Raw genomic sequence first — 24,915 nt, forward strand, 5'->3', positions numbered from 1 at the left:
TATCTCTGGGGTATATATTTGAAGAATGGTTAGGAAGGCCAAGAATTTATTTGACACTTTATAGTCTTGTGTTCTATTTGTAACCTGATTATGTTTATATACATAACATAGATAATATATAATGTGATAATAGCAATTTTAATTTTTCTCTTTAGAACAATAGAAAACACTAGTGTAATTTGAATACTTTCTAAAACTAACAATAATTATATTTAGCTGCTAAAGAAAGGAAAGACAGGGAGTAGGCAGTAGCTGGGGCAGGACATCAGGTAAAGGGAAAAGATGACTGCAATAGACAGGACGAGTGGGATAGGGGAGACGGGGATAGGAGAGTAGGTAGTGTACGTTTTTCCTGATAAAGCCATAGGGGATGAGATTTGGGGCTGAGCTGGGAGAAAATGATTTCAGATGGGATGATGGACATCTCGATCTTATGGGAGAGGGAAAAATGGAAAAATGGGTATGGGGGCTGTCTGGCTGTATAACAGCATCCTTTATAATGTTTTCCCACTGAGATAGAAATAAGAGCACCTCCTCAGAGAGAGGGAATAAGTAGGAAAGTTTACATTTCAAGAAAGGTAGACAAGGGTTGAAAATGTAATAAATATCACAACAATCTTACTAAAGAAATTCAAAAATTTCAGAGAGTCATATTTGAGGGCTCCAGTGAAGTTTGTAACCATAAATTCATAGTGGTACCAATCTGCTTAATTTTATGGGTATTTTTCTAGAGTTCTGCCAACATGAAACAGCAGAGCCCTGATTCATTTAAGGCTGGAATTTTATTAGACAGATATAATGAAGGGTCATAAGGAGCAAAGAAGTTGAAAATATTGATAAAAGATTAAAATGGCATCCTCATTGTCCCTCAGTTGGGGAGGGAAGAAAAGAAATTAAAACAAGAGGGGTTGGTGGATGTTAATGTTGAAGAAAAAGTGTTCAATGGCAGAGGACAGTCAAGGAACAAACTTGAAAAACAAAAGGGTGTGGTCACAGAGTGTGGTATCTGAATATTTTATTCTTCAGATAGAACAGCTCTGGGCAATGACAAAGTCTAGGATGACCACTGGAGAGGTGCTAAATGGGCAGGTGTCACTGGAGCAGTGGGGCTCAAGGAACTGAGAGGCCAGGTCCTGGCTGGGGTTAGTTCCTGACCACGTCTCCCAGTTAGGAAGCCAGGTCAAGGAAGCAAGAATGAGGACTGAGTGATGACAGGGAAGGAGATGTATATCCTTCAAGGCATAGTTCAGTTGTCTCTGAGTGCCCTGGCCATACTGCTATTTATTGCCGTCTAAATCCCTGTGTAATATCTAATAATGAGATCTCTGGACCTATGGAATCAGAACTCACTGCCTTAGTTTCTGCCTCCTGGGACCTGAAATTCCATCACTGGCCTGAATAGTCAGTGTTCCAGGTCCCCTAAAGAAGAGGGCTTGGAGAATTTGCTGTACATCTCTGTTTCCTTCATTATGCCATTTGCTAGGTCTAGTTTATGGCCACTGTCTACTCACTGTCCCTGAAAAATATGGTCCCAAGAGAGGATCAAGCTTACCGCCTCCAGGAGGTAGCAGCCCTAGAGGGCTAATTTGCAGAGGTTCTAATGGAGATATTTTCTCTCACACGCAGGCCCTGCTTTTTACAGCCCTCCCAGGCCTCCTTGTTGTCTTCTACCACTCAGGACTGCCCTATTCCAAACTGCAGAATTTGTATGAGAGTAATCTAAAGTAATTGTGACCCTTATTATGAAACTTCTATGTTTTATCAGTAATATGAATTCTTGAGATAACTGGAAGACATGGTATTTCTAGTATCCCATCTTCCATGGAAAGTGGAAGAAATACATGGGCATCTGGATGAAACCTAACATTCTGTAGCCAACACAGAATGGTTCTGAACACTACTGGGGGCATGTCTAACTTAGACATCTTGGTTAAATCTATCCTTTTTATTATTTTTTCCTATAGTCATCCTGTTGTGCTAGAAAATACTATGTCTTATTCATTCTTTCTCACAATTTTTTTACTCATAAACCATTCCCATTTCCCATCCCCACCCGCACTACCCTTCCCAGACGCTGGTAACCATTCTTCTACTCCCTGTCTCCATGACTTCAATTGTTTCAAATATAGCTCCCACAAATAAGTGAGAACATCCAGCATTGTCTTTCTCTTCCTGTCTTATTTCACATAACATAGTGACCTTTACATCTATCCATGTTGCTGTGCAAATAACAGGATCTCATTCTTTAAATAGACTGATTTATTTTCTTTTGGGTATGTACCCAGTAGGGGGTTACTGGATGGTATGGTAGCTCTATTTTTAGATTTTTGAGGAACTTCTGAACTGCTCTTCATAGTGGTTATGCTAATTTACATTTTCATCAACAGCATATGAGGGTTTCCTTTTCTCCACATCCTAGCCAGCATTTGTTATTGCTGTTTTTCAGATAAATGTCATTTTAAATGGGATGAGATGATATTTCATTGTAGTCTTGATTGGCATTTCTCTGATCAATGATGTTTCTTCATATACCTGTTTGCCATTTGTAGATTTTCTTTTAAGAAATGTCTATTCAGATCTTTTGCCCATTTTGACTCAGATTATTTTATTTTTTCCTATAGAGTTGTTTGAGCTCCTTATATATTCTGTTTATTAATCCTTTGTCAGATGGGTAATTTGCAAATATTTTCTCCCATTCTGTGGGTTGTCTCTTCACTTTGTTGATCATCTCCTTTGCTGTACAAAAGCTTTTTGACATAATGTGATCCCATTTGTCTATTTTGCTTTGGTTGCCTGTGCCTCTGGGGTATTACTCAGGAAATCTTTGCCCACTCCAATGCCCTGAGGTTTTCACAGTGTTTTCTGCTAGTAGTTTCAGTTTGAAGACTTAGATTGAAATTTTTAATCATTTTGATTTGATTTTTTAATATGGTGAGAGATAGGGGTCTAGTTTCATTCTTCTTCAATTGGATATCTAGTTGCCCTGTACCATTTTTTTTAAGACTGTTCTTTCTCTAATATATATTTTTGGCACCTTTATTGAAAGTGAGTTCACTGCAAATGTATAGACTTATTTCCTAGTTATCAATTCTATTCCATTGTTCTATGTGTCTGTTTGTATGCCGCCACCATGCTGTTTTGCTTACTATAGCTCTGTAGTGTAATTTGAAGTCAGGTAATGGAATACCTTCTGTTTTGTTCTTTTTGCTCAGGATGGCTTTGGCTATTCTGGGTCTTTTGTAGTTTCATGTAAATTTTAGGATTTTTTTTTCTATTTCTGTGAAGAATATGTTGTATTTTGATAGAGATTGCATTGAATCTGTTGATTTCTTTGGGTAATATGGAAATTTTGAACAATATTGATTCTTCTAATTCATAAAGGAGGAATATCTTTCCATTTTTTGGTGTCTTCTTCAATTTCTTCCATCAGCGTTTTATAGTTTTCATTGTAGAGATATTCCATTTCTTTGGTTCAGTATATTTCTAGGTATTTTATTTTATTTGTAGCTATTGTAAATGAGATTACTTTCTTAATTTCCTTTTCAGAATGTTCACTGTGAGCATATAGAAATGGTTTTTGTATGTTGATTTTGTATCCTGCAACTTTACTGAATTTGTTTATCAGTTCTAATAGTTTTTTGGTGGAGTAGTTAAGTTTTTCCAAAGATAACATCATATTACCTGCAAATAATGATAATTTGACTTCTTCCTTTCCAAGGAAGGAAAGGGCTTCCTTTGGATGTCCTTTATTTTTTTCTGTTGTCTAATTGCTCTAGCTAGGATTTCCAGTACTATGTTGAATTCCAGTGGTGAAAATGGGCATCCTTGTCTTGTTCAAGGTCTTAGAGGAAAGGCTTTCAGTTTTTCACCATTTAGTATGATACTAGCTGTGGGTCTGTTATCTATGGCTTTTATTGTGTTGGAGTATGTTGCCTCTATACCAGTTTTTTAAAAGTTTTCATCATAAAATGATGTTGAATTTTATCAAATGCTTTTTCAACATCAATTAAAATGATCATATGTTTTTTGTCCTTCATTCTATTGATGTGATGTAACACACATTGATTTGCATATGTTGAACCATTCTTGCATCCCTGGGATAAATTTCACTTAGTCATGGTGAATGATCTTTTTAATGTGTTGTTGAATTTGGTTTGATCGTATTTTGTTGAGAATTTTTGTATCAGTATTCTGAGAGCAGAGATATTGACCTGTGGTTTTCTTTTTTTGGTTGTGTCCTTGTCTGGTTTTGGTATCAGAGTAGTATTGGCCCCATAGGATGAGTTTGAAAGTACTACCTCCTCCTCTATTTTTCAAAATGGTTTAAATAGGATTGGTACTAATGTTTTGTAAAATTCAGCAATGAAGCCATTGTGTCCCAGGCTTTACTTTGCTAGAAGAATTTGTTATGGGTTTGATATTATTACTTATTATGGATCTATTCTGATTTTGGATTTTTTCATGGTTCAATCTTGGTAGATTGTATGTATCTATGAATTTATCTACTTCTAATTTTTTGACATATGGTTACTCATGTATCTAATGATCCTTTGAATTTCTGCACTATGCATTGTAATGCCTTCTTTTTCATTTCTGATTTTATTTATTTGAGTCTTCTCTCTTTTTTCCTCTTAGTCTGACTAAAGGTTTATTGATTTTGTTAATCTTTTCAAAAAACTAACTTCTCATTTCATTGATATTTTGTATTTTTTAATTTCAATTTCATGTGTTTCTGCTCTGATCCTTATAACTTATTTTCTTCTACTAACTTTGGGTTTGGTTTGCTCTTCTTTTTCTCGTTCTTTTGGATGCATTATTAGGCTGTTTACTTGAAGTTTCCTTCTTTTTTATGTAGGTACTTATTGCTATAAATGTTCCCCTTAATACTGCTTTTGCTGCAGCCCATAGGTTTTGGTATGTTGTATTTCTGTTTTCATTTGTTTCAAAAAATTTTCAAATTTCCTTCTTAATTTCTTAATTGACTCACTGGTCATTTTGGAGCATATTGTTTAATTTCAAAATGTTATAGTTTTCAAAGTTCCTCTTGATTTTGATTTCTAGTATTGTTTCATGCAGTCAGAGAAGATACATGATACAATTCCAATTAGTTTTGAATTTTTTAAGACTTGTTTTTTAGCCTAACATATAGTCTATCCTTGAGAATATTTCATGTGCTGAGGAGAATCTTTAGCCATTGGATGGAATATTCTGTTACTATCTATTAGGTTGATTTCATCTGATATTTCTTTGTTGATTTTCTATCTGCCCAATGCTGAAAGTGGGGTGTTGAAATCTCTAGCTACCATTGTATTGGAGTCTATTTCTCTCTGTAGCTTTAATAATATTTGCTTTATATATCTGTGTGCTCCAGTGTCATATTCTCTTGCAGAATTGACCTTCTGTCAATACATAATGACCTTCTTTGTTTCTTTTCATGATAGTTGCCTTGAAACCTATTTTATCTGCTATAAGTATAGCTACTCCTGCTCTTTTTTAGCTTTCATTTGCACTGAATATCTTTTTCCATCCTTTATTTTCAGTCTATGTTTCTTTATAGATGAAGTGTATTTCTTGTAGGCAGCAGATGGTTGGAACTTGTATTTTCTTTCCATTCAGCCACTCTACATTTTTTGCTTGGAGAGTTTAGTCCATTTACATTAAATATTATTATTGATAAGTGATTATTTACTACATCCGTTTAAAAAAATGTTTTCTGGTTTTTCACTCGTATTCTCTTCCTTCCTGTCTTCCTTTTTGTAAAAGTGATCTTCTCTGGTGGTAGGTTTTAATTTCTTGCTTTGTATTTTTTGTGTCTCTATTGTAGGCTTTTTTACTTGAGGTTACCAGAGGCTTTCAAATAACATCTTATAATTAATTATCTTAAAGTAATAACAACATCGATTGCAAAAAAACTAATAAGCAAAGAGAAAACTAGTAAAAACTCTACCCTTTAACTTCCTTCCCTAACACCCTGCTTTTTAACTTTGTGTTGTTTCTATTTATATCTTATTATACTGTCTACATCTCTAAAAGTTATTATAGTTATTATTTTGATAGATATATATTTTAGTCTTCCTTCTCAAGATATGAGTAGTTTATACATGTTGTAGTGTTTGTTATAATATTCCATTTTTTGTCTGTTACTATTACCAGTGAATTTTGTACCTTCAGATTGTTTCTTATTGTTTACCTTCTTTTTTTTCAGATTGAAAAACTCTCTTTAGCATTTCTTGCAGGACAGGTTTGCTGGTGTTGAGGAAATCCTTCAACTTCTGTTTGTCTGGGAAGTTGTTTCTTCTTTAGGTTTGAGGTATAGCTTCCCTGGATATACTATTCTAGGATAAAAGTTGCTTTTCTTTAGCACTTTCAGTGTGTCATGCCACTCTCTGCTGGCCTGTAACGTTTCCATCAAAACGTCTACTGCCAGACATATTGGAGCTCCTTTATATGTCCTTGGTTTCTTTTCTCTTGCTGCTTTTAGAATCCTTTATCCTTGACCTTTGGGAGTTTGATTATTAAATGTCATGAGGTAGTGTTTTTTGGATTAAATCTGTTGGTAGTGTTTTCTGAAGGATTGATATGTTTCTCTAGATTTGGAAAGTTCTGTTATTATTTGTTTCAATATAAACTTTATACCCTGATCTCTCTGTGTCCCTTTGCTTTAAGTCAATTACTTTCAGATTTGCTCTTATGAGGCTATTGCCTAGATCTTGTAGAAATGCTTCATTCTTTTTCACTCTTTTTTTTTTCAATCTCCTCTGATGGTGTATTTCAAATAGCCTGTCTTCAAGCTCAGTAATTCCTTTTTCTGGTTGATGAATTCAGCTGTTAAGAGACTGATGCATTCTTCTGTCTCTCAATTACTTCAATTAAATTTTTCAGTTCCAGAATTTCTGCTTTTTAAAAAACTATTTCAGGCTGGGTGTGGTGGCTCATGCCTGTAATCCCAGCACTTTGGGAGGCCAAGGTGGATCACTTGAGGTCAGGAATTTGAGACCAGCCTGACCAACATTGTGAAACCCCGTCTCTACTAAAAATGCAAAATTAGCTGGGCATGGTGGTGTGTGCTTGTAATTCCAGCTACTCAGGAGGCTGAGGCAGAAGAATCGCTTGAACCTGGGAGGCAGAGTTTGCAGTGAGCCGAGATCACACCATTGCACTCTAGCCTGGGTACAAGAGCTAAACTCTATCTAAAAAACAAACAACAAAAAAACAAACAAACGAAAGCTATTTCAATCTTGTCATTAAATGTATCTAATAGCATTCATAATTCCTTCTCTGTTTTCTTGAATTTTATTGGACTTCCTTAAAACAGCTATGTTGAATTCTCTGTCTGAAAAGTCACATATCTCTGTCATTCTAAATTGTCTTCTTGAGCTCCTTTGGTGAGGTTATGTTTTCCTGGATGGTCTTGATGCTTGTGAATGTTTGTTGATGTCTGGACATCCAAGAGTTTGGTATGTATTCTAATCTTTGCAGTCTTGGCATGTTTGTACCCATCCATCTGTCTTGACAAGGCTTTCCAAGTATTCAAAGAGAGTTGAGTGCTGCAATATAAGCCTTTATATGACTTTAGTCACAGCAGCCATATCTGCATTATGGGGCACCCAAACCCAGTAATGCTGTGACTTGCAGACTTTTAGAGTAATGCCTTAATCATCTTGGGTAAGATCCAGGAGAATTAGTTGGATCACCAGACAGAGTCACTTGTTCTCTTCCTTCACTTTCCACCAAACAGTTTCTCTTTGCACTGAGCTGCCTGGAGTTAGAGGAGGGATGATACAAGCACCTTGTAGCCACCAGCACTGGGACTGTACTAGGTAAGACCTAACTCCAACACAGTACTGGGTCTTGCCTAAGGCCTGTGGTAACTATTGCCTGACTACCATTGAGTAATATTCAAAGCCTGAGGGATCTTTAGTAAGCAGGCGGTGAATCCAGTCAGGCTTGTGTCATTCCCTTCAGGGTGGCAGGAGCATTTCTGGCACAGAGAGGGTCTAGAAATGCTGTCTAGCTGCTAGGATCTGGAGTCAGGAACTTTAGGAATTGACCCGATGCTTTATCTTTACTGTGGCTGAGCTGGTACCCAAGTCACAAGGCAAGATCCTTTTTATTCTTCCCTCTCCTTTCCTCAAGCAGAAACAGTCTCTCCCCATGGCCACCACAGCTGAGAATGCATTGGGTCACATAGTACTAGGTCTTGCCCAAGGCTCTTGGTGAATACTGCTTGGCTACAGCTGATGTTAATTCAAGGCCTAGGGCTCCTTTGTCAACAAGTGATGAATTCTGCAAGGACTGGGTCCTTCCATTTAAGGAAGTAGGTTCCCTTCTGCCCCAGAGTGTGTCTAGAAATGTCATGGAGGAGCTAGATCCTGGAATAGGAGTTTCAGGACTTTGCCTGGTGCTTTATTTTACTGTGACTGAGCTGGAATCCTGGGCACAAGACAAAGTCCTCTACTTTTCTGGAGCTGTGAGCCATACTGCCTGAGGTTGGAGGAGGGTGACACAGCACTCCCTTGGCCACCCCAGGTGGTGTCTCACTAGGTTACATAACCCTATGTCCATTGACTCCAAGCCCATCACAGCACCAGGCCTTGCCCAGGAATTGCAGTTCTTTTGGCCTGGACTGCCTTTCAGATTTATTTGGAGCCCAGAGCACATTAGCTCACAGTGATGAGGCTTGCCAGAACTCAAGGTCTGGCCACTGGGATGGAAGAGTCCCCCCTGGCTAGGGCTTTTCTAAGTGCTCCCTCCATGAATGCCAGCTGACTATCACCCTGTGTTGCTTTCTGCTGCAACAGGGAAGCTTTGAGTTTTAATGCAATATCCCACAGTTGCTGTGCTCTCCCTCCTCCATGTACCATGTGGCTGCTGCCTGAGGCAGGGGACAGAGGAGAGATGGTGCGGGCAATTTGAGAGTGTTTGTCCCATACATATGGCCAACGAGCATATGAAGAAATGTTCGACATCACTAATTAGAGAAATCAGATAAAAACTACAAAGAGAGATCATCTCACCCCAGTCAGAATGGCTAGCATTAAAAAGTAAAAAAATAATAGACACTGGTGAGATTGTAGAGGAAAGGGAATGCTTATATACTGATGGTGGAATGCAAATTAGTTCAGCCACTGTGGAAAGCAGCTTAGCAATTTCTCAAAGAACCTAAACCATTCAACCCAGGAATCCCATTGTTGGATATATATACAAAGGAATATAAATTATTCTATCATAAAGACACATGCACACATATGTTCATCGCAGCACTATTCACAGTAGCAAAGACATGGAATCAATCTCAATGCCCATCAATGGTAGACTGGATAAAGAAAATATTGTATACCATTGAATACTACGTAGCCATAAAGAAGAACAAGATGATGTCCTTTGCAGCAACATGGATGGAGCTGGAGACCATGGTCTTAAGCAAACTAATGCAGGAACAGAAAGCCACATACCACATGTTCTCACTTTCTGTGAGCTAAACATCGACTATACATGGACACAAAGAAGAGAAATCCTGGGGCCTACTTGAGGGTGAAGGGTGAGAAGAGGGCAAGGGTTGATAAACTGTCTATTGGATACTATCCTTATTACCTGGATGATGAAATAATCTGTACACCAAAACCCGGTGACATGCAATTTACCTATATAACAAACATATATATATATACTCCTGAAGCTAATAGGTCTTTCCTACCATCTTCAATGCCTCTTTCCTTGATAGGATGTTAAAACCTGTTGCTGAGCTTGCTCATCTGATTTTTAGTTTTCATGAAGATGCTTTCTTGTGTGGATAGTTGTCCAATTTGGTGTTCCTGTGGAGGGGGGAAGGTCATTGGAGGGTCCTATTCAGCTATCTTGCTCTGCTTCCTCCCAGAACCACTTTACTGCTTGCTCCTGCCACACTGACCTTTCATGCCCTCAAAGATGCCCAGCACTTCTGTTTCTCCTGCTTTGTACTCACTTTCCTCTCTCACCTGGATAATTCCTACCCATCCTTCACACATTAGCTTAAATGCCACTTCCTCAGACGGAACTTCCGTGATCCCCTAATTGAAAGTCGGTTCCTCATTATTCTCTCTTAGTATTCTTCGTGGAGCTTCATTTGTAATTTATTTTGTAATTACATATTTATTTATACATTTACTTGTTTCTATGGCTCTTCTGTCAGACTGTGAATGTCATGAAGACAGAGATCATGTCTGGTTTCTTTCTGAGCCACATATCAGCACTTAGCACAATGTATGGTACTTGAAATGAGTGCCTGAAACATATTTATTCAAAGAATGAATGTATGTTTGGATTATAGGAAACTACTGAAAAAAACCTGACTCTATTAAATTGCAAATCATGTAACTATAATCTACTGAGTGAAAAACATTGACTGAAACATTAGAGATTGGCAGCCAAAAGTTGGTTCCGTGGTTATGGCAAAATGACACCAGGTCAGTAAAGAAAGAAAGAAGCAAGGGGACAGTTTAATAGGGAGACGTGGGGATGGAGTGCTGGGGCTCTCAGATGAGTAGGGTGAGGGTGGACATGCTGGTGGGAAGTGCAGAGCAGATGAAGATTGGTGAGCTGAGAAAGAGGAATTGGGACACAAAGCTGTCAAACAGGCCCACACAGTGGATGTAAATAGTCTTGGCACGTAGTAGGGTGTTTTATCCATGAAATGAATAATAATAGCAGAAATCTGGATGGAGAGGAAAAATGGGAGAGCAGATGCCATCAATAAAAGTCATGAGGATCACAGATTGACATTCTGGAAATAAGTAAATAAAGGGATCAAGGGTTGGAAGACTTCGAATAAAGATAAATTGATGGGTTGAAAGGTACAGCAATATAACTTTCTCTTCTACCATAAAACATGTATGAAGTGGAAGGTGGAGATTTCACAGGAAAGGCAGGCAGGCATGAAACATCAATATAACTGAGTTTCTGTTTTATATGTAAGATAAGAGGGAATAAAGGCAAACCCGTTCAACAAGGCCAGGTGTGGGTGTGGGCAGAGAGCAGGGTTGAAGTCACTCAGATTACTTTGAAGAGAAAGCAGGGGTGATGGTTTTCATTGGTTTGTTTCCATTTTTGTTTTTTTAGGTAGTAGGAGTAGAGAGCAGATATGAAGGAAACGGAAGGCTTAAGGAGCAGGCTGGGAACAAAATTCAACAGGAGGGCAGGGAAGAAGCAGTTAAGGCAATTCCTGTAACTTAAGGGAGGTTTGCCCTGAGTAACATGGAAATGGGGAATTGATTCATGTAGACTTGGTTTATTGCAATTAGACACTCCCAAGCTTTAGAAGATATTCAACAGCTAGGCAATAAATGCATTCTAGAACTGTTTCCTTTTCCAGTGAAGGGAAACTACTTTGAATCCTTGTTTATGAAGTTGGTGGAGTCAGTAGGTCTTAAGACCATATCCTGCTTTTTCAGGCTTCAGAGACAAAACATGAGAAATAACACCTTTCTTTTCAGATCAGTCGTCACTATTTTAAAAGAGGAGGAAGTTCTCACAATAATTCAAAAGATTCTTTTTTCTAATAGGGAAAAAAGAATAGTTTTTTTCTATTAGGTTTTCTAATAGGTTTCTTTTTTCTATTCAAAAGGGTCTTTTGTCATGCAGTCAGAATGACTGAACTTACAATGAAAAATAAGCCTGCCCTCAATCATGACCAAAATATCAAATGCTCTATTTTGGTAATTTGAGCTTGTGCATTGTAAGCCCAGTTTCTCCTGACTCCACAGGTCTTCTCCTTACAAAGACTCATCCAGCCTTAGCAGATAAATCCAGGGTTCTGTGTAGCCTTGGGCAACCGGATCTCATGAGAATAGATACTTTAGTGGCCAAAATCTTGTACAAATAAGTCGGTAGTCATTATTTTATATAAAAAGTATAGTGGTAGAAAGGTCATGAAGCCTCTTTGCTTCAATAAGCACAATGACGTAAACCCACTGATAAGTTCCTGGGAATGGAAAAGCTATGTAGTTCTCAATGTTAATTTGGGGGAGAGGTGGCTCATCTGATTTTTACAGGGCAAGGTAGAGATCTTGAGCAGTTCCCATCTTCTTATTCACTCTCACTCTATGGATGCAGGAATGTTATGTTTATTGATCAATTATGGTATTTTACATTATTGAACCTCTACAGGATGAACGCATCTTCTGGTGTATGGGGTTGAGGAAATTTCACCTAAAGATTGGGGCCATTTATGGCATCAATCAGTTGTCTAAAATACAGATTTCTCTGGGCAGAACACTGAAGGAAACCCTGCTGGTGCTGGTTGGAGAGGAGAAGAGGAAGGCCCTGATGGTTGAGTGGAAACCAGGCTCTCTTGATCTTGACCACATGTGGCCAAGATGTCTAGAAGGAGTTTCAGGATGTTCAGATGGTCCCCTCCACAGGAAGCCAAGCCAGAATTTTGGAAGCAAGAACACAGGTACAAGACTGTAAATTTGTCCCAGCCATTTAGGGTTAAGTGAAACCACTCAGATAGAGCATAAAATAGTACATGGTCTATAAGCCCTGGGTGCACACCAGCATCTGTACAATCAGAAAATGATGCCAGAGAGTTTTCATATATTTATATATTTTGTATTCCTTTTATTTATTTGTTTGTTTTACTTGGTATTTAGAAAAAGCCTTTGTGAAAATCCTTAGTTGTGCTAAAGGGGAAACAAAGAAATGAGTTTGTGCTCACACTTTGGCCAAAATTTAAAGGCACAGTGTTCAGCTGGGGTCAGTATGGGTGGCAGAAACAAATGAAATGTGAGAGCCTTAAGCCGAATGTGGATCTGGGAAGTCAGCTGTTGGTTTCCACTTGAAGATTCTCTTACAAAATAGAAGGATAGTAGTGCTGCATTTCCCTTTACTGAGGGATTTGGTTTTCACTTTCCAGGCAAACCCAGATGTCTAAAGTGAAAACATCATTATAGATTCAGGACTAAGATTCATTGCTGACCTTCAGCTGTTTACATTCCAGGAGTTTAGCTCACCAAACAGCTGGGTGAGCTGATCTTTCTTTTAAAGCAAAGCAACCCTAAGGGACTGGAGCAGCAATAATTACCCTCTTGTTTCTGCAAGAAACATTTATCACATTCGGAGCTGGCCTCATGATACTCAGTCAGTAATTGTGAAAAACAGATGCGTGGTTCCATCTGGAATGGGCCAATGCTTGAATCTTGTCATTAACAATGTATTTGTGTTCATCATTCCTCATTTTCTGCATATTTTAAAAGAATTTTTCCTAATAGATGTTCTTTTAAAGAGTCAAAAATAATAATAAAGAATTGGACAATTTATACTGGAAATTGTTAGTGGGAATAGAAGAGTGACTATGTGAGGTACACTTAGGACAAACATTACCTACATCCAATGTGCCTAGAATTGGTCATAATTGATTTTTGTGACCAAATTTCTTTTCATTTTGTAAATGGGAAAGGCCTTTAAGGTTGAATTCAGAATGACATGGGAATATTGTTTAACAAGCTTTTAACGCCAACTTTTAGCATAATTTATATAACTAGCACATTATCTGTTTGACTTTGCTTTCAATGTCACTGTGGTTGGAAAGTAAGTTTCACCTTCTTTCTTCCTCTGAAGGCTGTTTCCAGGTTGAAGAGCAAAAGGGACAAGAACAGATTATGTGTTTTATGTTAAGAATATAGCTCACGCCTGTAATCCCAGCACTTTGGGAGGTCGAGGCAGGTGGATCACGAGGTCAAGAGATCGAGACTATCCTGGTCAACATGGTGAAACCCCATCTCTACTAAAAATACAAAAATTAGCTGGGCATGGTGGTGCGTGCCTGTAATCCCAGCTACTCAGGAGGCTGAGGCAGGAGAATTGCCTGAACCCAGGAGGCGGAGGTTGCAGTGAGCCGAGATTGCAGCCATTGCACTCCAGCCTGGGTAACAAGAGCAAAACTCCGTCTCAAAAAAAAAAAAAAAAAAAAAAAAAAGGAATATAAGTGGCCTGCTTTTCCCCAGACAATGCCTGCTTGATTTTTACTGAAGTTAGTCTAGTGAAGATTAATAGCCAGAATCACAAAAACAGTTTGCTAGTTGGGCTCTCGAGTGCAAAATGTTGAGGGAATCAATTTAGTCTAATGAGACTACCAGAAGAGACGAGAAAGAATTGTTCATTAATTAAGCAAGTATTTAATGAGCATGTAATATGGGCTTATTGAAGCAGGTGTCACTAGAATGTAAAGGGAAGGCTAAAACAAGACCTCCACCCTCTCACAACTCAAATCCACTTGAGGAGATAAGATATCAACATCAGAACAGCTAAGTGGAAGCAGAGAGTATTTTGGGAGAATGTCAGTGCAATGTATAGGAATTCAGGATCAAGAAAGACCATGAATTTCCTTCCACAGCTGGAAGGCTTTGTAGGGGGGTAGGACTTTACCCTTGAACTTTACACTTAATCATTGCTTCTTTCCCTTGAGTTTGCCTAAGAATTTTGAATAATTTTTCAAGACCCTTAGGAGTCCAACTAAGGACAGAACAGAGTTAACATGGCAGGCCTGTGGGTCAGTGAGATTATTGAATAAAGGTTACCTGTCACTGACATGATTATTTTACATTTGCTGAGCCCTGTTGATGCTCAGACCTCAAGAGAAAAAGTTGTTGTCTTCTGGAGGGGATCCAGAACAGAGCAAAAGTCAGCCTTTGTGACTATGGGAATGTCATTATATGCAGCCAAAGCTTTTCCATTTCAGTTTCATCCGGTTATGCCTAGAGCCCAGCCAAAGGCATTTTAGGATGCCCAGCAGTCTCCTTCCACAGTAGCAAATTAAGATCAGACACTTTGCTTCATTCTTCACAAGAGCCTGTTCCCATATCAAACTGGGCAGAGTTGAGCCTGCCAATAGGCATGTTCTCCAGATGTTGGAGAGAAATATGCAGAAAAAGGAATGCATCAACTCAATGAGATTTCAAAATATGGTGGGCACAGGGAATGGAAATTCTAAGGATGTAGACAATGAAATAAATGTGCAAAAACAGAACAAGGACTTCTGCAAAGGGAATGTCCATGAATTAATTCTCTTGTACTGATAGAACAATGTTTGCTGCGTGGAAGGTAATGGTCTCAGTAGTAACTTAGTTCTTAGCTGTGCACCTGCCTTTTATCTTCCTGTGCGGCTTTCTTTTTAGTTCCGATAAGGAAGCTGTGCAGAGGTTTGAGTTTGGATGTGTGTAATACACATCCAGTGTGCTATACTCTATAAGCACTTTTCCTGAAGCAGCAGGTAGCTCTTGTGCCCCTCTTTCCCTCGTCACTTGCAAATCCTATGTCCTTTCTGGAGTATTTTTGGCAAGCCCCAGAGGAGTTTGCTAGGAACTCATCAGGTTTAGCATTGACCAAGCCATTATGAGATGCCTAGTTTAAGGGGCATGGCTGTTTTGGCCAGAATATGCCCTCTCCAGAGCTTCCCACTTAGTATTTGCAGTAAGGGATTTCTCAGGCAGTCAGTAAGTTGTTTCCAGTTACGAGAAAATATTAACTGCATCAGGGAAATGGAAAGGTGTGGCACTTGGGCAGTAATTTCTCTGTGGCTCAGAGTCAACAGTCATCACATTCTCAGCTTTCCTTTTCTGGCAGTAAGAATGCAGCCTCTAAAACACTTGTAACATTTTAAAATAGACATAACATGGGTGTGTGTCTTTCTCTCTAAATTCCCTCTTACAGAGTGCTCATTTTTCCTAACTTATCTTCTTTTGGATTTTAGTGTATTCATTTTAAAGGATCGCAAAGGAAAACCAAACCCTCCCCATGAATTCACCATAAAAGTCACAGACTTTGTTTCAATGGAAAATATGCTTTTCCTGCAGATTTTCATCTGGTTCACAAGTTTAAAAAGACTTGCTCAGCATAATTGTCTTTGGGTGGGCTGGTCACATTCTGGGATTTCACAAATGAAAGAAGGATGCTATTTCTGCTCTGAAATAATTTATGTTTCAAAGTTGCATCAGCTATGCTTAAATTAATGAGAAAATGAATGTTTTAGTTCCATTGGTGTGTATAGCTTCCTTCTTGCTCTAAACTAATAATGCTTCTAGACTTTGTAACAAAATTCATCTGCAAAGCACATGCTTTGTTGTAGAATGGGGAGAGATTCCAAAGTCATTAAGTGCTGATAGCATAGAAAACTGGTGGTTGACTGGCATTTGCAAATTGAATTAATTCCCTTGATAAGGACTAGATGGATTTGGGCATTTAGAGATTTTACCATTACACTATGCCATTCTGTATTCCTAGATCAACAGGTAATTTAACAATGTACCTTCTCCCCAAACCCCCTCTTCTCTCAAGAAAAAATAACATCACTAATGAATTTCCCATTTTTTTCCAGGAATATTTTGGGGAAATAAACAACAGAACAGTTTGTGGGTGTTGAAGTTTCCAAAGATTTTTAGAAGCTGTGAGTTAATACTGGGATGTTTCCTTCCAGTGATCTGTATCAGAGATCATTAATGAAATGTGATGATGCTGATGATTCAAGGAATGCTCAAATTTGTGACATGGGCAGTTGCACTTGAAGTCAATGCACCAGTCTTCCCCCCACACACTCACACACACATATGGTGCATCTGAGCTGGAGGTAAGAGTTTGAATCCACACATTAGCCTAGGGTTAATCAAAAACAAAAACTGCTTTTCTTGCCCTTAAATCTTCCCCCCAGGCTGCTCCTGAGCAAGGGCTGAGGATCCCAAGGGCTGAGGCAGCCAGCTGGGGTAGGGAATCCATTTAGCATATGTACCACGGGGACTCTGCAAAGAAGTGCAGCTTCTAATTCCCAAAGTGAGGGTCCAAGGGAGAAAGGAGAAATAAATAGATCTCACTTGAAGTACATTCTAACCAATCATAGCTCCCTTGGGAAGAAGCCAGCTCAAAATGTCCCTGGGAGTTACTGGAGTTGAGAGTTCAGTGATTACCCCCATGGGAGTACAGCAAACAAAAAGGTAAGGTAAAATTTGGGTGACATTCTCTTCCCATGGCCAAGGTCATTGCCCAAATAGGCAATTGAATGGAGACAATTTTTATGAATATGGTCTATGTATAAATGGGAGATTTATAGTCTAACCTTTAAAAAAATTGTTCCCAGTGGTGACCATCTTAGGAGCCAGACAGAGTTGCCAAGCAACAAGAGAACAAAGGCAAGTTCCAAGAAGGTCATTAGAATCCACAGCTGTAGAGCTTTACTCCAGTGTTCTCCACCCTCGTGAGAAAGCCACTCAGGCAGACTTGATACCTCCTGTCTGTTTCTACCCTCCGCTGTTCCTCCTTTGAGCTCCCAAACCACACTGGTTACACTGTCAACTTCAGCAGGAAATATATTTTGTCTTATACCATAGCTTTCGTTACATCTGTATGTTTCCCAGGTAGATCACCGACTGCTGTAAGGCAGGAAACATGTCTTACTTATCTTCATGCTACTAGCTTACTGCCTAAAACAATTCCTATACATAGTAGTTGATAATAAATTTAATGTTAACTGCTTAGTAACAACCTCTGCCTATTGAAGTTCCAGCTTTTCTTTAAGGCCAATTTCAAATGCTCCATCTTTTCAGAAGCCTTTTCTTATCGCTGATGTGCTGTCACTTATCTCCAAATTCTGCAGCATCTTCTGTACCTCTTTTGTGAAACTTACTTTGCCTTGTATGACAGACATTCTAATTTGGCCTCAACCATGTGCTCTGTCAGGATAAGAATCAGGCCTTACTTGGCTCTATATTCTTGGATACAAAGCCTTGCACACAGGCTTGCTTATTCATTTATTCATAAAACTGAGCAACAACTATGTGGACTCTGTAGGACTGGGGATAGAACGTGAATTAAATAAACATGGCTTTTATTCTCAGAGAACTTAAAATCTTAAGGGAATTTGGACACAGAAATAGGAAACTAAAACTCAGTGCTTTGATGAGAAGGCATAAAGATCATGGGGTCACTTGACCTAATTCAGGGGATCAGAGAAAACTTCCATGAAGAAGTGATACTCTCACAAAGTCCTGGAGAATGAAAAACAATGCATATGCAAAGGCCAGGGACTGGTACATTTAAGGAGCTGAAAGTTCAGAAGTTCTAACAGGCTCAAGTGAAGAAGGCTTTACATTTATATCATACCTTTCCCTCTAGAAAACTGAAGTTGGGTGACGAGACATAAAAAAGGGAGTTCCAAATTCACATGATGGCTAAACTAGCAAGAGGCTCACATATTCTGTCTTCCAGATCCCATTTTCTTTCCACCAAATATTTCTATTTCTGTTTCTTTCAAGGTCAAAACCCTTTTTCCTCATCTAAGTCATGAAAACTTTTAATGCAGGGAATAAATACATACAAGCATTTGATGTAGTTTATTTCTCCCTGAATCATTAGTGTATTTCTATGCTGTGGTAAAACAGTGTTGCCTCTGGTAGTTTATGCTAAAGAAAAAGAACAGAAGCTCAAGTATGGTGGCTGGAACTCTGCTACAGTAAGTTGGCCCTCTATATATGGGGAATAATCTCATGGTCTATGAGCGCATACCCCTGAATGTGATTGGGCAAAGCTGATTTTTGGATGGAAATCAGCATTTGGAAAGCTTTTCTTTTACTATCTACAGAGCTTCAGTGAGGAAGGAGGAAATGAGACTATAAGTACGGTGACCATATAATTTATTATCCGGAATAGGACACTTTGAGAATGAAAAACAGGAGTCTTAATAATTATGCCAAGAAAACTGGTACAAACTGTGACAACCCAGGTAAATTGGGACATATGATTATTCTATCTATAACTAAAACAACTTCATGATTTACATGTTAATGTTCAAGGTTTCCCTTTTCTTTGCCTTTATTCTAGATCACTTTTTGCAGAAGATGTTTTGTAAATAGTTGATGTTCAAAGAGTATACCCTAGAAAGCAGGAGAGCCACTTCACCTTCTCTCATCCCTAGAAAATTGGGTCTTAACAAAAAATTACAACATTCCTAAATCCTGGCCAACTGCACGCTCAATTTTCTTGAGCCTATGTGACTACCTAATGATTTTCTTAAGCTTGTATGGCTCCATGACACTGGATTGGCACCGTTCAGTACAACTCTGCAATGATGGAATATTCCATATGTGCTCTGTAGTGACAACATAGTAGTCACTAGCAATATGAGTTATTGAGAAGTTGGTCTTGGCAAGAGTGACCGAGAAATTATATTTTAAATTTTATTTAATTTTTCTTAGTTTAAAAGTAAGTTTAAATAGCTGCATATGTTTACCAACTAACATAGTGAACATCTCTAGATCACTGGAAGTAATAAGATGATGTACAAGTTGATATGGCTTGGCTGTGTCCCCACCCAGATCTCATCTTGAATTCCCATGTGTTGTAGGAGGAACCCAGTGGGAGGTCATTGAATCATAGGGGCAGGTCTTTCCCTGCTGTTCTTCTGATAGTGAATAAATCTCATGAGATCTGATGGTCTTTAAAAGCGGAGCTTCCTTGCACAAGCTGTCTTCTCTTGTCTGCTGCCATGTGAGATGTGCCTTTGGCCTTTTGCCATAATTGTGAGGCCTCCCCAGCCACATGGAACTGTAAGTCCATTAAATCTCTTTCTCTTGTACATTGCTCAGTCTCAGATATTTATCAGCAGTGTGAAAACAGACTAATACAGTAAATTGGCTCTGGTAGAGTGGGGTGCTGCTGCAGATATGGAAGCAACTTTGGAACTGGGTAATAGATGGAGGTTGAAAAAGTTTGGAGAGCTCAGAAAAAGAAAGGAAAATGTGGGAAAGTTTGGAACTTCCTAGAGATTTGTTGAATGGCTTTGCCTGCCCAAAATGCTGATAGTGATATGAACAATGAGGTCCAGGCTGAGGTAGTCTCAGATCAAAATGAGGAACTTGCAGGGACCTGGAGCAAAGATGGCTCTTATTATGTTTTAGCCAAGAGACTGGTGGAATTTTGCCCCTGCCCTAAAGATTTGTGGAACTTTGAACTTGAGAGAGATGATTTAGGGTATCTGGCAGCAGAAATTTCTAAGCAGCAAAGCATTCAAGAGGCAACTTGGGTACTGCTAAAGAAATTCCATTTTAAAAGAGAAACAGAGCATAAAAGTTCAGAAAATTTGCAGCCTGAGAATGTGATAGAAAAGAAAATTCCATTTCTAAGGAGAAATCTAAGCAGGCTGCAGAAATTTGCATAAGTAATGAGGAGATGAATGTTAATCCCCAAGACAATGGGGAAAATGTCTCCAAGGCATGCCAGAGTTTCTCACAGCAGCCCCTTCCATCACAGACCCAGAGGTCTAGGAGGAAAAAGTGGTTTCATGGTATGGGCCCAGGGTAGCTGTGCTGTATGCACCCTAGGGACTTGGTGCCCTGCATCCCAGCCACTCTGGCCATGGCTGAAAGGGGCAAATATAGAGCTCTGACTATGGCTTCAGAATGTGCAAGCCTCAAGCCTTGGCAGCTTCCATGTGGTGTTGAGCCTGCCAGTGCACAGAAGTCAAGAACTGGGGTTTGGGAACCTCCACCTAGATTTCAGAGAATGTATGGAAGTGCCTGGATGTCCAGGCAGAATTTTGCTGCAGGGGTGGGGCTCTCATGGAAAACCACTACTAGGGCACTGTTAAATGGAAATGTGGGGTCGGAGTCCCCACACAGAGTCTCTACTAGGGCACCACCTAGCGGAGCTATGGGAAGAGGGTCACAGTCTCCAGACCCCAGAATGGTAGATCCACTGACAGCTTGCATTGGGCACCTGGAAAAGCTGCAGACTCTCAATGCCAGCCCATGAAAGCACTCAGGAGGGGGGCTTCACCCTAAAATGCCACAGGGGCAGAACTGCTCAAGACCATAGGAACCCACCTCTTGCATCAGCATGACCTGGATAAGAGAAATGGAGAGACATGGAATCAAAGGAGATCATTTTGGAACTTTGAAATATGACTGCCCTATTGGATTTCAGACTTGTGTGGGGCCTGTAGCCTCTTTGTTTTGGCCAACTTCTCCCATTTGAAATGGCTGTTTTTACCCAATACCTGTACCCCAATTGCTAGAAAGTAACAAACTTGCTTTTGATTTTACAGGCTTGTAAGTGAAAGGGACTTGCCTTGTCTCATATGAAACAGAACTGTGGACTTTTGCGTTAATGCTGAAGTGAGTTAAGATTGCACCCATCTCCTAGGTCCCAAGGGGAAATGCAATAGTTATTATAATTATGACTAACATTTCAAAATCATTTTAACATAATCAAGCATGTTTGCAAGGAAAAGTAAAAGCTTTGGTGCCTGAGAAATTTGAGTCTGGTCCCTACTCCACTACTTCCCAATTGTGTGTTCTTGGGCAGCCCCTCTGCTTCTCTGGCCCTCAGCTTCCTTAGATAGATCAATGCTATCAACTTCTAAGCATTGCCTTAGCCTAGTACTTGGTGTATGGTAACTACATAGTGAAGTTCAGTTGTTACCAAATGCTCTACAGATTTATGTTTTGGGCTCTTTCTTTGTGACTTAATATAGGTCCTTGCCTTCAAAATCAAGATAAGACCAAAAGCTATGCAAATGAAGTGTAACAAACAAGCCTAGACAATTAAAAAATAGAACAAAATCCATGAAACAATAAGACTAACATTAAATAGCAAATTCAGTGAAGAAAGAGGTTATGAGAGTGAGACACTCTCAGACCTCCTATGTCTTTTTATTTCATTTTAATTTCCATGATACATGTGCAGGATGTGTAGGCTTGTTATATAGGTAAATGTATGCTATAGCAGTTTTCTGTGCCTATCAACTCATCCCATAGGTATTAAGCCCAGCATGCATCAGCTCTTCTTTCTGTTGCTCTCTCCCTATTGCCATCCCCAACTCCAACCTGCAGTATGTGTTATGCCCCTCCCTGTGTCTATGTATTCTCACTGTTCAGGTCCCACTCATAAGGGAGAACATATGGTCAAACCTCCTATTTCAGTTGATCCTCACTATAATTCTCTGATAGAGGCAGGGGAATTCAACGCATTCAACAGACTGGAAAAACCAAAGCACAGATGGGTTTCAGCTCCATTACAGCTACTGTAAAATGAAATGATAGGATTAAGAAAATTTTAACATTTCTTTCAAGGCTGTAATTCTATTATTCTTTGGCTTTCCTAAAATAAGCCTACTAGTTAATGTGAGATCTGATACCAGGACTCACATTTCTTTATTCTCAGCTCAGGACTTTGTGCCAGACTAGAAAGTGTTGGGGAAGTAAGAGAACTTCGTTTAAAAGAAAAATGAAAATCTCAGCTGGGCAGAAATGTCCTCCTTCCTTTTCTGCTGGCAGTATTTTCATACAAACTTAAAATGTAGAACAGCTTTGGCAATGTTTGCTCAAACATGCTCACGCCTGAATAGTGATTTCCATCTTCACATCTCAGTATTTCCACTGTTGAAACTACACCCAGTCCCTGCATGCTTACTGCTGCTTGCTCAGTTCACTGTTCCATACAGAAGCCTTTCCTCATGCCAGAAAAGACACAGCTTTCCACCTCTTAGACTTACTTCATTTCTTTTGAGGTGTTTGCTCCATTGTTATAAAAAGCTAATCATGCTTTCCAAGATAAATATTTGCCCTCAGAGTTCTACTCTTCTGCCAAAAGACAAAATAGACACCTTATCAGAAAGCAAATGATGCATATAGAATACTAACGGTGGAAGCCACATATTTCTATCTGTGAGCGCTTGAGTGCATATATGCCTCTGGTGTGATTTATGGCTGTCTTCTTTAGACTCCAATTTAATCTGAAGTCCAAAGTGGCCTCAACTCCCTGAAGACACTGGGGCCTTATTTTGTTCCAAGAGACAATGCCATGGCAATGTCATGTTTGCCTGGTTACAAAGACTTCCACAGAGGCCACACGTTCCTAGCAAGATGTTAGCAGGTGCTGAATTTGAAGTAACGATAGCATCTCTACAATTTGATTCTGCATGCTTTTATTCTATGAATATGATTTTATGTAGTAAATCCCTTTTATGTGAATAAGAAGAAACTAGACTTGACTGTTTAAAATGTTAGATAAATTACATTTGCTTTTATGTGTGCTCAGTCATCCTTTTAACCCATTTTCTATTCAGAAAACAAAAAACAAAAAATTGCAGCTTGCAATTTTAATTTAATTTCACATGAACCTGCTCTTTGAGGCTGAAGCAAATATGACTGATGTTCAATATGAAAATAAAATATAAAAACTATTCCTGGAGTTATTTCTAAACAGAACTTGTCTCTAATCCTAATGCAACAGAAATGTATATGATGTTATCAGGGTTAGAGACAAGAGTATTCTCAGGGCAAATGGGACGTGGGTTAAAAATCTACAACTTCATTATATTTATTTGATTATAAGAACCTTGATGTGTGGAACTCGATCTTATTGCTCTCATCTAGCACCTAGACTAGAACTTGGTAAGGAAGAGCTACTACATTGCTATGTAATTCACGTAGGTGTTGAGAGTACTATGACATACGATAGCAGATTCTATACAGTGGAAATACTAGAGGCCTCCAAGAGAGTGTTTAGGAGTCACGTTCCTTTACTTACAAACTGGACCAAGTCATTAATTTCCTCCTATGTAAAGTGGTGATATAATAACATCCTCAAAGTGTTACTATGAAGACTTATTGTTTTAAATGAAATTATGCATGGATTTGTCTAGTATAGTACTTGACACATAACAGGTGCTCAATAAAGTTTGTTAAATCAGAACTTACTGAATTAAAAAGAACATACTGAAGAATGGACATGAGAAGTGCATGACAATGAAAGTGTGACTGAAATCAGTAACGGAGAATGTGATTTTACAGTTTGCATGAGGGAGATTGGCGACATCGCAGAGGCAAACGAAGACTGAAAGGAAAAGGAAAGAAGAGGGCAACCCTGAGTCCCCATGAGGGGTTGCAGGAATTTTAAGGGATCTAGGAATTTTCATGCTTAGTGAAACCATTTTCTGTAGGACAAATTAATAGACTAATACTTATAAAAGCATATGGATGCTATTTTTATTAATAAGCAGGATGAATTTTAAAGTATTGTATTTCTGAGTTTGTGGTAGCTTTTTATCATTATATATTTTTTAATTAAAGGGTACTAAAAAGTAAAATTACTATTTATACAAGAATCCAGGTTTTGATGTTCAAAATGAGTTGTAATACTGGGTTGGAAACCACTGGTTCAGACTGATAGCAATTGAGGGACTGACTATAAAACCTGGTATTCGACCTGTCATGCGGGTCCAGGAACATTTTTGGGTCAAGTTATGAGAGTCAGTATGCTTCCCAATAAATCCAGTAACAGTTTTATAATAATCTGTACAAATTCTATGTTAACTTTTACATATTTACATATGAAATTTAAAAATTCTCCCATACCAGCAATGTGAAAAAGGTGTCACATCAATTATTATAACACATAGCAACAACACAGAAAGCCACATGTGGAACTGAGACCAAAAAGTGTTTAAGATGAGAAAAGATGGAAACTTCAGACAAAGTGTAGTCTGAGAGTGAAATAATTAGAAAATAGAGATATTGAAAAGCCCAGAATTCTGAAAAAAAAAAAAAAAAAAACCTCTCTTCAAACAGACGATTCTCTGTCTCTGTCTTATGCAGATAGCTCAGCTAGTTCCTCTGAGCTAAAATGTTGTTTGTTTGTTTTGCACAGGTCCTAGTAGGTCACAGTGGGAGTTTCTGGTCTTGCAGTTAGAGCAGACATTTGGGAGTCAAAAGCTATGTGCTCTATTATCAAGTATAGTACTGACTTCCTTTTCTCATTCTCTTGGTTTATCCATTAGTTAGGTATATAAAAAAATTGCTGCCTCTCAAAATGTTAAGCTTCTTTGATGAAGCTGTGCTTTTATGCTACCAGGGAGGGAGTAGTGCTCATAAATTATAGGGGAATGTTAACATT

The 24,915-nt window shown here is 38.8% G+C and overlaps 1 long non-coding RNA gene across 1 annotated transcript in view; it reads right to left on the reverse strand.

The window, feature by feature from the left end:
* The window catches only part of LOC144580407 (uncharacterized), a 119,604-nt gene that overhangs the window by 75,046 nt on the left and 19,643 nt on the right, over positions 1–24,915 (reverse strand). The gene's annotated exons all lie outside the window — the stretch shown is intronic.

Source organism: Callithrix jacchus, chromosome 19, assembly GCF_049354715.1.
Source record: "Callithrix jacchus isolate 240 chromosome 19, calJac240_pri, whole genome shotgun sequence".
Lineage (NCBI taxonomy): Eukaryota > Metazoa > Chordata > Mammalia > Primates > Cebidae > Callithrix > Callithrix jacchus.